At 49.5% G+C, this 10,258-nt stretch overlaps 1 protein-coding gene and 1 non-coding gene across 3 annotated transcripts in view; one reads left to right on the top strand and one right to left on the bottom strand.

Annotated features, from left to right (window-relative positions):
• TSNARE1 (t-SNARE domain containing 1) overlaps positions 1 to 10,258 on the top strand; it is a 1,046,259-nt gene that overhangs the window by 670,911 nt on the left and 365,090 nt on the right. The window lies entirely within an intron of this gene.
• TRNAR-CCG lies at positions 2,144 to 2,216 on the bottom strand. The gene has a single exon. It is a non-coding gene; the product is annotated as a tRNA-Arg (tRNA).

The raw sequence follows: 10,258 nt of genomic DNA, 5'->3' as shown, positions 1-10,258 counted from the left end.
GGGGGGGGTGCAAGGGGTTCCCCTGCGCATTCCCTGGCGGACCCAGAAGTGGACCAAAAGTGTTTCTGATCCACTTCTGGGTCTGCTGCCGAACACGATGGAGACCCCCCCCATGCTCCTGTGGAACGCTCCGTCTGCCCCAGCATCTCAGCGTTCACGAACCACCTGCTACTTTGCGTTACGTAGAAAAAAACATTTAAAAACTGTGTCTATATCCGAATTGCCGAATCTCTCCGAATCGATTCAGAGGGTTCCAATTCAATTCAGAGAGATTAAAGGGTCTCCCAATTTGATTCGGATTTGGAGATTTGGCCACTAAGTCAGGCCGAATGTCCGCCAAATCAAATCAGGGATTGAAGCTTCGCGCAGCCCTACTGACTGTTCCTAATCACGCTTTTTTTCCTCCAAGTGCTTACAGATGGATTCCCTGAGGATCAGCTTAATGAATTTTTTTTTTTCCAGGGACTGAGGTGAGGCTGACTGGTCTGTAGTTCCCTGGATCCTCCTTCTTCCCTTTCTTAAATATGGGCACTGTTTGCCGTTTTCCAATCATCCGGGACCTCTCCTAATTGCCACAAGTTTCCAAAGATGATGGCAATGGCTCTGCAATCACATCAGCCATCTCCCTCAGGACCCTTGGGTGCATCCCATCTGGCCCCATGGACATGTATACATCCAGCTTTTCTAAGTAGTCCCTAACCTGTTCCTTTACCACTGAGGGCTGCTCACCTCCTCCCCAAACTGTGCTGCCCAGTACAGTAGTCTTGGAGCTGCCCTTGCCTGTGAAGACTGAGGCAAAAAAGGCATTGAGCACTTCAGCCTTTTCTACATCCTCTGTCACTAGGTTTCCTCCCCCATTCAGGAAGGGACCCACACTTTCCCTGATCCTCCTCTTACAACCAACATACTTGTGGAAGCCCTTCTTGTTACCCTTCACATCCCTTTCTAGCTGCAACTCAAATTGTGCTTTGGCCCTCCAAACTTCTTCTCTCCATGCCCAAACATGGCTTATATAGTCTTCCCTAGTTATTTCTGCAAGTCCCCACTTTCTATAAGCTTCCATTTTATGACTTAGTTTACTGAAGAGTTCCCTGCTAAGCCAAGCTAGTCTTCTGCCATACTTGCTAGTCTTCCTGCACATCAGGATGGTTCATTCCTGCACTCTCAGTAAGACTTTTTTAAAGTACAGCCGGCTCCCCTGGACTCCCCTCCCTCTCACTCTGGCTTTCCAGGGAATCCTGCCCATGAGTTCCCTGAGAGAGTTGAAATCTGCTTTTCTGAAGTCCAGGGTCCTTACTCTGCTGTTCTCCATCCTTCCTTTCCTCTGGTTCCTGGACTCAGTCATCTTGTGGTCACTGCTGCCCAAGTTGCCATCCACTACTACATATCCCAACCAATTCTCCCCTGTTTGTGAGCACCAGGTCAAGAAGAGCATGGCCCCTAGTTGACTGCTTCAGCACTTGCACCAGGAAGTTGTCTCCAACACTCTTCAAAAACTGCCTGGATTGCCTGTGTGCTGCTGTGTCGCCCTCCCAGCAGATGCCAGAGTGACTGAAGTCCCCCATGAGAACGCAGGCCTCTGATCAGGAAACTTCCACTCGTTTGAGGAAAGCGTCATCCACCACATGCTCCTGGTCTGGTGGTCTGTAGCAGACCCCCACCATGACATCACCCTTATTTCTCTTCCCTCTGACTCTAACCGAGAGCCTCTCAACAGGCCTGTCTCCAGTTTCATGCTGGAGCTCTGAGCAATCATATGGCTCTTTTACATGAAGTGCAACTCCTCCTCCTCTTCCTCCCTGCCTGGATAGTCTGTACCTGTCCATGATAGTGCTCCAGTCACGCAAGCTCCCATCAAATCTCTGTTATTCCAATCATGTCAGTGCCGTTACTGTGTGAGGACTCCCAGTCGTCTTGCTTGTTTCCCAGGCTCCGTGCATTTGTGTACAAGGTACCTGAGGTAACTAGTTGATTGCCCTGATTTCTCAGGAAGTATGAGAGCCCTTCCTCCAGGGCTCCCACTTACATCAGGGTTTTGGGCTTCATCCTACTTGAAAGCCCTCCTCACTAGGTTCGCACACCTGTCTGTGAAGATGCTCTTCCCTTCCTTTGGCAGGTGAATCCCATCTCAAAATAAGCTGCTTGACCCAGGTGGGACTTGAACCCACAATCCTCAGCTCCGGAGGCTGATGCCTTATCCATTAGGCCACTGGGCCTGGTATTTTATGTGCCCTCTGTTATCACTGCCCTTTTGCCTGGAAGTTTCTCCTTGTCCTTTTTCACACACGACCTGATCCTATGCCCCCTGAAATTGCTGACAGACTTTCCATTATCTTTAGCAGGCTTTGGATCCTTAAGCAGAGAGAAGCAGTTAGCTATTTTAGTCTGAAGTCAGGCAGAAGGCAGGGTGGTGTTGCACCTTAGGGCCTTGTTACATGGTAAGTTTAGGCGGCTTCTGGAACTCTTAACCCCTGGATTAGCTGCACTTTAACACCTTTTACGTGGTTTAAAGCACTGATTATTTGGCTTAAAGTTAAAACATTCCAGGGGAGGATTGTCTCCGATCCACCTACTTTTGCTCCTGTTCCGTTAAGGTGTGGCCACTTCCCACAGCTATTCCACCCAAGTTGAAGTCCTCCAGTATCCCAGGATGCAGTGGCCCCTCCTGGCTCAGAGTGAGTGGGATGCCAGGGCCCCACTGCCCCTCTGGCCTCCTGCTCCCAGGCCTGCCCCTGCTCACTGAGCCTCTAGAAGCAAGTCACAGCTGTGTAGGTGAAGGGCAGTCAGAGTAGGCGTTTGGCCGTAAGGTGTGACTGCTCCACTAAGCTGATTAACATTTGTGCGGCGGTGTAACAAGGCCTGTGCAGACTACGTAAATCAAGGATGCATACGCCTTCATAAGTACACTTCTTTCTCACCCCATTTGAGACCTTCAAACTCCTCTTCTTATTCTAGTGAATAAAGCTGATGATACTGATCTACTTGTTGGATTTCTGCTCTGGGGAAAGAGGGTAGTGATGAGACATATCAGATCCTTCCCCTGACTGTAGCTAATTAGATTCGGAATTGGTGCCGGAGAAGGAAGGCCAGTGCTCTTAGTAATTCACTGATCATGCTGCCTGGCAGAGAAGGAAACTTTGAAACACTCACTGGCTGTAGCAATCCAAAGCACTTTGCACTCTGTCTTTGTGCTCGGGGAACTTGTGAGACATTGAGTACCCCGTTTGGAAATGCATACTTGTTTGGAAAGTGGAAAGCTGAAGTGCTTTCACTGGCAGGAAGGTTTGATGCTTTTCTATGATATAGCAGTTCCTGAGAGCAAGGTCCGAGAATGTATCTCCTCCATATTGTCTTTTATGAAACATCCTTTTTTCAAATTTCTTTTTTTGCCTACATATTTTTTGGGGGGAAATACTTATTAAATTAAACACATGAATACTTGATTAAATTATTCCACAAATTCCATGCTGCAGGTTACATCTTTCTACGCTCCCTGCTTTTGCTACTTACTGTTTTGCGTTGCCGAGCCAGGGCAGGGTGGGCTTGGGACAGAGCCGCGGCTCATCCGGGGGGTACATGGGGTGGAGAGGCAGTTCTCGCTGGTGCGCACCGCTCATTCCAGAGCCGCTCATCCAGCAACTCATCCAATGCTCACCTGCTCATGCAGCAGCTTCCACCACTGCACAGGAGGGCGTGGGGGGGCATGTACCCTGTGTCTGTGTGGGGCAGGGCAGGCCAGGGCCAGGGCTGCACCAAGCTCTTCCTGGCGGGGTGGGGCTGCTCTCAAAGTGGGCGGTGGTGGCGCTGTGAGGCGGGGATTGGGGGCCTATGGCAATTTTTGGGGTGGCTGCAGCCCCTGCCCCACAGAGATCCGGTCACACGCCTTTCCTCCCATACCCTCCTGGAGCAGCGGTGGGAGCCAGCGCATGAACAGGCAAGCACCGAACGAGCCGCTGGATACGTGGCTCCCAGATGAGTGGGGTGCAACGGCAGGAGCCGCCCCCCCATACGTCCCAGATGAGCCGTGGCTCCGTCCTGTGCCCGCCCTGTCCTGGCTGTGCTGCGCTTGCCCCAGCCCCTGCCCAACCCAGCCCCACTCCTTTCTCACCGTGGGGGCCTTGATCTACCCCCCACACACACCCCTCCTTTCCCTTTCCCCTCCCCTTCTGTCACACCACACTTACTAACTGGAGGCGGCTCTCGAAGCTGCCGGGCTGCACTCCTTGCTGCCTGTGCTGCGCTGCAACTGCGCACGTGCACAGGCCGTTTATCAGCCATATTATTGGCCTGATACAGCCAATTTCCAATACAGATAATTTTCTTTATATCGGTGCCGATCTGATATCAGACCAATGTATCGGTGCACCTCTAATTTCTAAGGTTTTTCCCTTGCTGACCTTTCCACTGCAGCATCTCTGCTGCATTTTGGGGGGCCATAGCTTTAAGCATTGCTTCAGCCACTTGAAAGGGAGATCTCCTATAAAGTAAAACCCCAGGCACCGGGGTATGATACTCATCTTTGAAGCACCATAGTATACAAATGATAGTAAGTTTCTCTGACGTACCTTCTTTTCATTATCAGAAAATCCTCAAATAAAGCAGGCAACTATTGTTGGCAACGATCTGCAGTTCATTTGGATTATGTTCAGTGGGGCAAACTGGCGCTGCATCCATCTGAACCTCATTGTGCTCACTTACCATCACCAGCAATGGAGTTACCGGAGGGATGGATTTTACCCCATGTCAGATAATCGATATGCTGCTACAAACGTGGGAAAAAAGAAAAACAACAGTGTTTTACTTTCAGCATGGCGCACCCCCGCACTGAGCTCAGCACATGTGCAGAAGAGGTACTGTGTTAATTTGAGCCGGCTCGCCCAACATCTGTATAGATCGGGTGCTGCAGCAGAGCCTTTTTGTGCTTTTATCTAAGAGCTGATTGAAAGCCCCACTGAAGCACCCAATCTGTGCAGAGATGGGGGAGCTGGGTCATATTAGTGCACTTCCTCTTCCAATAAAGTGCTGTATTTTTTGGTGGGGAGAGGTGGGGGGGTTCACATCTGCAAGTGGCTGATGTGTTCAAGTGCAGCTAGCAATGCAGATTTGAATGCACAGATCCTACAAGTTCCTTTCCACTGGAGCTGGTTAAGGTACTGTTGGTGAGAGCAGCAGACTGAAAGACTAAGCAAAGTTTTCTCTGGTGCAGAAGCCCTTATGTAGAGTTTAGATTGTGGTTTGGACGTATGGGATGGCTGGATAGGAACAGTCCTTCCTCACACAGGGGTTGGGCTAGATGTGACCTCTGCAGGTCCCTTCCAGCCCCACTTCTCTATGACTGTATGGCTCTGTATTACAGGAGCCAGTGATTTACACCAGGGTTTCACTTAGCCCCAAGGGAGGAAACATTGTTTTCCCCACATAATGTCATGCTTTGTTAATACACTGCAGCAGTGGCTATTTTTGCACTCCCCTTCTCCCATGAAAGCAATATCAGGGCTGCAGCCTCAGTCACTCCCTCAGTTATACTGTTGCTATAATTAAGCAACATACTCAAATTGAACCTCTTTTCCTTGCCTTCCCCAAAGATTGTCACACGCTTTGGAAACACAACAGTTTTCCCTTGGAAACGATTTACCACCACCAGGATGGAGTGTGATCTCACATTACTTAAACTCCATTAGTTTTACAAAATATTCAGCAGAACTTATCCTAGTTATGAATATTGCCATACATAATTAAAACTCAACTGCACTTGACAAGCAACTCAACGCAGTGTGTTTGGTGATATATTACCCTCGCCTTTGTATGTTGTTCTTTTCTTTTCTTTTTTTTCTTTCCCTCGGCTTTCGTTTCTTGCATTTCTTCACTTTACTTGGTAATTTGCCATATTCAGTCATTCACAATGGGTCTCCCAGGCTTTATTACAAATTAATGTGATTCTACGCATTATATAATTAAGTGCTATTCTACTTACAATTGCAAAATGAACTGAAAGAAGAAAGAAAAAAAACCATGGAGACAGTTGACACTGTTTATAAATTTGGCACTGGGGACAGCCTGGCAGTCTAAGCATCAGGTTGGATATACTCTGATTCCTCATTAGAAGGAGGCGAGAAGGAGATGAGGAGGGTGGGGTGTCTCAGTGGAGATTTTCTTATCTGATGACGGAGTTGCAATTATTTTCCATGAGGGGAGTCTGAGGAAGGAGATACTGCTGTGTCATCCAATGAGTTCCCAAATATATTTGGGAGCAGCGTTCCCCCAAAGTTGTGTGGCGTGCACAGCTGCGCAGAAACACCTGGCAGCACGGCATGAGCACACCCGCGCGGCTGCGCAGCTTAGAGAGACCGCTGTTCTGCAGTATACGTATGCGATTCCCCGCTCCCTGACACAACAAAATGGACGGGAGGGTCCCTCCAGGAGCATATAAATGTCCTGGGGTTTCCAAACCCCCAAGGTTGCTGGCGTGGTTCTCATGTACCGCTGCACCTGCTGTCATACAACTATGGCCCATGCAGGAAAGTTGATGCTGCCCAACCCAATTACCACGCATGGATCAAGTCAAGCAAGTCCACTCTGCTAGGAGTGGACATCATTAACAATTTAGTAACAATTTGCACAACAGCAAGTGTTTGCCCTTGTTCCATTGCTCTTCCAGTTGTTCTTGTCTCTCCTCCAACCATCCGCTCCCTCTCTCTCTGTATCGCAGTCATCTGTTATTATGGCGGCGTGATGGCATTGCCACAACCAAGCCTGTATTTAGTTTTTCCTGCACTCGCTTTGTTTTAGATGAAAAACACACTATATCGTCCTGAACAAAACTTCCATATAATCCTTAATTTTTTTTTTGAGGAGTTTCACAGAACTTAGCTGAGTAATTTCTAGATCCCAATCAATTAAAAATGGCCATCTCCTCTGGAGTTTATGTTATGAATTTCAGAGTGGGCTAGACTCCTGTCACATATTTAAAAAGGTACAAAAACAAACAGTATGGGACATGTGAAGAATCTGGTTGGGGGATCCCTAGGGTTACCTACAAATTTTGCTAATTTCGAAAAGGACAGTAAGGTTATTATGGTAGTAAGTCTTAAACGTAGGGTTATGCCATGCGTAGCTGAGAACAACCATACTTGGTTGTCCCATATTTTTTACGGATCAGGAACAGTTGGCCCATTGCAGGTAAGCCCTCTGTAAAAGTGTTCAGAAATGCTCTTGACTTGACTGCATAATGTCATCATAAAGTTCAGGATCTTCAGCACAGACAGCTATGGCTTTGTGGAAGACCAGGGCCTTTCAGAAATGGTAATGTTTGCTGTTCTGTGCTCATTAATGGGCCGAACGCTTTGAAAGCCACCAGGGTCCTTTGTCAAACAGCTGCTGCTTTGCAACAGCTCCACAAAGCTCTTCAGGAGCAGAGCTCATGAATCAGAGAGAGAGTTTCAGAGTCATTCATATTCATAGATTGTGAGGCTGGAAGGGACCTCGAAAGATCATTGGGTCCAGCCCCCTCCATCAAGCAGGAAAGCCAACTGTGACTTAGGTGACCCCAGCAAGGTGACTGTCCAGTTTCCTCTTGAAGATTTCCAGGGTAGGTGATTACACCACCTCTGGAGGGAGCTCATTCCACAGTCTGGACACCCTGGTTGTGAAGTTTTTCCTAACGTTGAGCCTGAATCGATCTTCCAGGAGTTTGTGGCCATTACTTCTGGTTTTCCTCTTGGGTGCCCTGGTGAACAGTTGCTCACCGAGCCCTTGATGTACTCCTCTAGTGTAGCAGTAAGCTGCTACCAGATCCCTTCTCATCCTTCTCTTCCTTAGGCTGAAGAGTCCCAGATCCCTCAGCCTTTCCTCGTATAGCTTACCTTTTTAAGACTCTGATCATACGGGTGGCTCTTCTTTAGACTCTCTCAAGCTTGTCCACATCCTTGTTGAAGTGTGATGCCTAGAACTGGATGCAGTGCTCCCACTGTGGTCTCACCAATGCTGAGTAGAGCGGAAGAATCACCTCCTTGGTTTTGCCGGAGCTGCATCGATTGATTCATACCAGAGTATTATTTGCTTTACTGGCTACAGCACTGCACTGCCAGCTAATATTCATATTGTGGTCTATTATTACCCCCAACTCCCTTTCATTTGTGGTGCTAGTCAGTTTGGTGCTGCCAAGCCTGGTGTGTTGGGCATTGCTCGTCCCGAGGTGGAGCACTTTACATTTCTCACTGTTGAACTTTACCAGACTGCAATCCGCCGAACTTGCCAGCCTGTCTAGGTCCTCCTGTATCTGTAGCCTATCTTCAAGCGTGACTACGCTTTCCCATAACTTGCTGTCGTCTGTGAACTTGGCCAGTGAATTTTTCACCCTCACATCCAAATTGTTAATAAAGATGTTGAAAAGTACTGGACTGAGCAACAACCTCTGTGGGACACTGCTGCCCACTTCTCACCAGGATGACACAAACCTGTTCACTACGACTCTCTGGGTCCTGTCCTGCAGCCAGTTTCTCACCCACCTGACTGTCTTGGAGTTAAAGCCACAATCCTCCAATTTTCTCTTGAGGACATCATGGGTTAGTAGATGAAAAGCCTTTTGGAAGTCAAGGTATACAATGTCAACCTGGTCTCTCGTGTCCAGGTGGTGAGTTACCTGGTCATAGAAGGAGATGAGGTTGGGAAGGCAAGACCTGGCCATGACAAAGCCATGCTGGCTGTCATTCCGGATCTTACCTTCTGCAAGCCTATAGCAGATAGACTCCTTGATGAACTTTTCTAGGATTTTCCCTAGGATGGAAGTTAGGCTGATTGGCCTATTGTTACCCGGGTCCTCCCTCCTGCCCTTCTTGTGGATGGGCACAACATTGGCCCTCTTCCAGTCCTTGGGGACTTCTTCAGAGGACTATGAGTTGTGGAAGAGTTTCTCCAGGGGCTCCGCAATGACTTTGGCTAGCTTCTTCATCACTCTTGGATGAAAATCATCCAGTCCCGCTGACTTGTATATGTCAGTTTTTTTTAATTGGTCATACAACAATTCTACGGTAATAGTAGGAAGGTGATTATTCCGACTATGCTCATCCTGTACTCTAGCTGGTGTGGTTTTCCCCTTGGTCCAGTGAAAGACCAAAGCAAAGTAGTCATTCAGGAGTTCATCTTTCTCCTGGGTTTCAGGAAACAGCTCTCCTGAGTTGCTGAGCAATGACTCCACACTCCCGTTTGGTTGCCACTTTAGCCCATCTCTTCTGTTCCCTGTAAAAGTGGGCCATTGTGGAACAGTCCTCCTTGGGGCCCACCCCAAGCTACCATTGTTTATAAGCCTCTTTCTTCTTTCTTAAGAGGACCGTGATTTCCCTGTTTAACCAAGAGGGCTTCCCAGCCCTTCTGTTACCTTTTCTCTGCATGGGAATGAACTTTCTTTGTGCTTCAAAACATGAAGTAGTGTGTCGGGATCATTTTTTCTGACAAGCTGCAGGGTGCCACGCAGGGAGCATGTACAGGGGACATGCCCTGTGGCCGTGTGCTGCAGCCAGCGCACACTGCCCACGCCCCCCTGCCAGCTCCCCATGCAGCATCGTGCAGCTGCACGCCATGCCCCCTCCCCCCCAATGCTGGGAGAACCTGCCAGCTGTGGGTGGTGAGGCACATGGAGGAGGGGGGGAAGGAGCACGCAAGGCATGGGGAGCACCCACATCCTGTAGCACGCGGGGCAGAGCACACCCCCCACTCCTGCTCCCCATGTGACACCCTGCAGCCAAGTTCCCTGCCCCTCCCATGTTTTGGTGCTCCTGGCAGGGTGTGGCACGCAGGGAGGGGCATGGCCACAGGGTGCCGCAGGGGGGACACACCATTCGGGGGGTGCTGCCTGCACCCCCCTGCCCACTCCCATTGCAGCACACTTAGGACTGTGCACCACACCCCCCACCCCGGCATGGTCTGCACCACACCCAACCCCACCCCCATGGCCACAAGCCACCTCCCCGCACAGCTGGTCCCTGCAGGGGGGAGCACAGTCTGGCCCCGCCCCCTTGGCCCCCACCTTTGCCTCCTCCTGTCCATCTGTCTGTCCTAAGTCTCCAGGCCACGCATCTGCAGTTGGCCTGGACCGTTATGGACAGACAGACAGAAGTGGAGAACACGACACAGGGGACACAATGGTGGGAGTCTACTACAGGCCTCCCACCTAAAGTCAAGAGTTTAACCAAGAGTTCGCCTGGGAACTGGCCGAGATCGCATGCTCCAGGACCATGATTGTCATGGGTGACTTCAATTA

Source organism: Gavialis gangeticus, unplaced genomic scaffold (genome assembly GCF_001723915.1).
Source record: "Gavialis gangeticus isolate Ggan-Ray unplaced genomic scaffold, GavGan_comp1, whole genome shotgun sequence".
Taxonomy (NCBI): Eukaryota; Metazoa; Chordata; order Crocodylia; family Gavialidae; genus Gavialis; species Gavialis gangeticus.
Note: the sequence above shows the minus strand (reverse complement) of the source record. Positions and strands in the feature narration are given on the sequence as shown.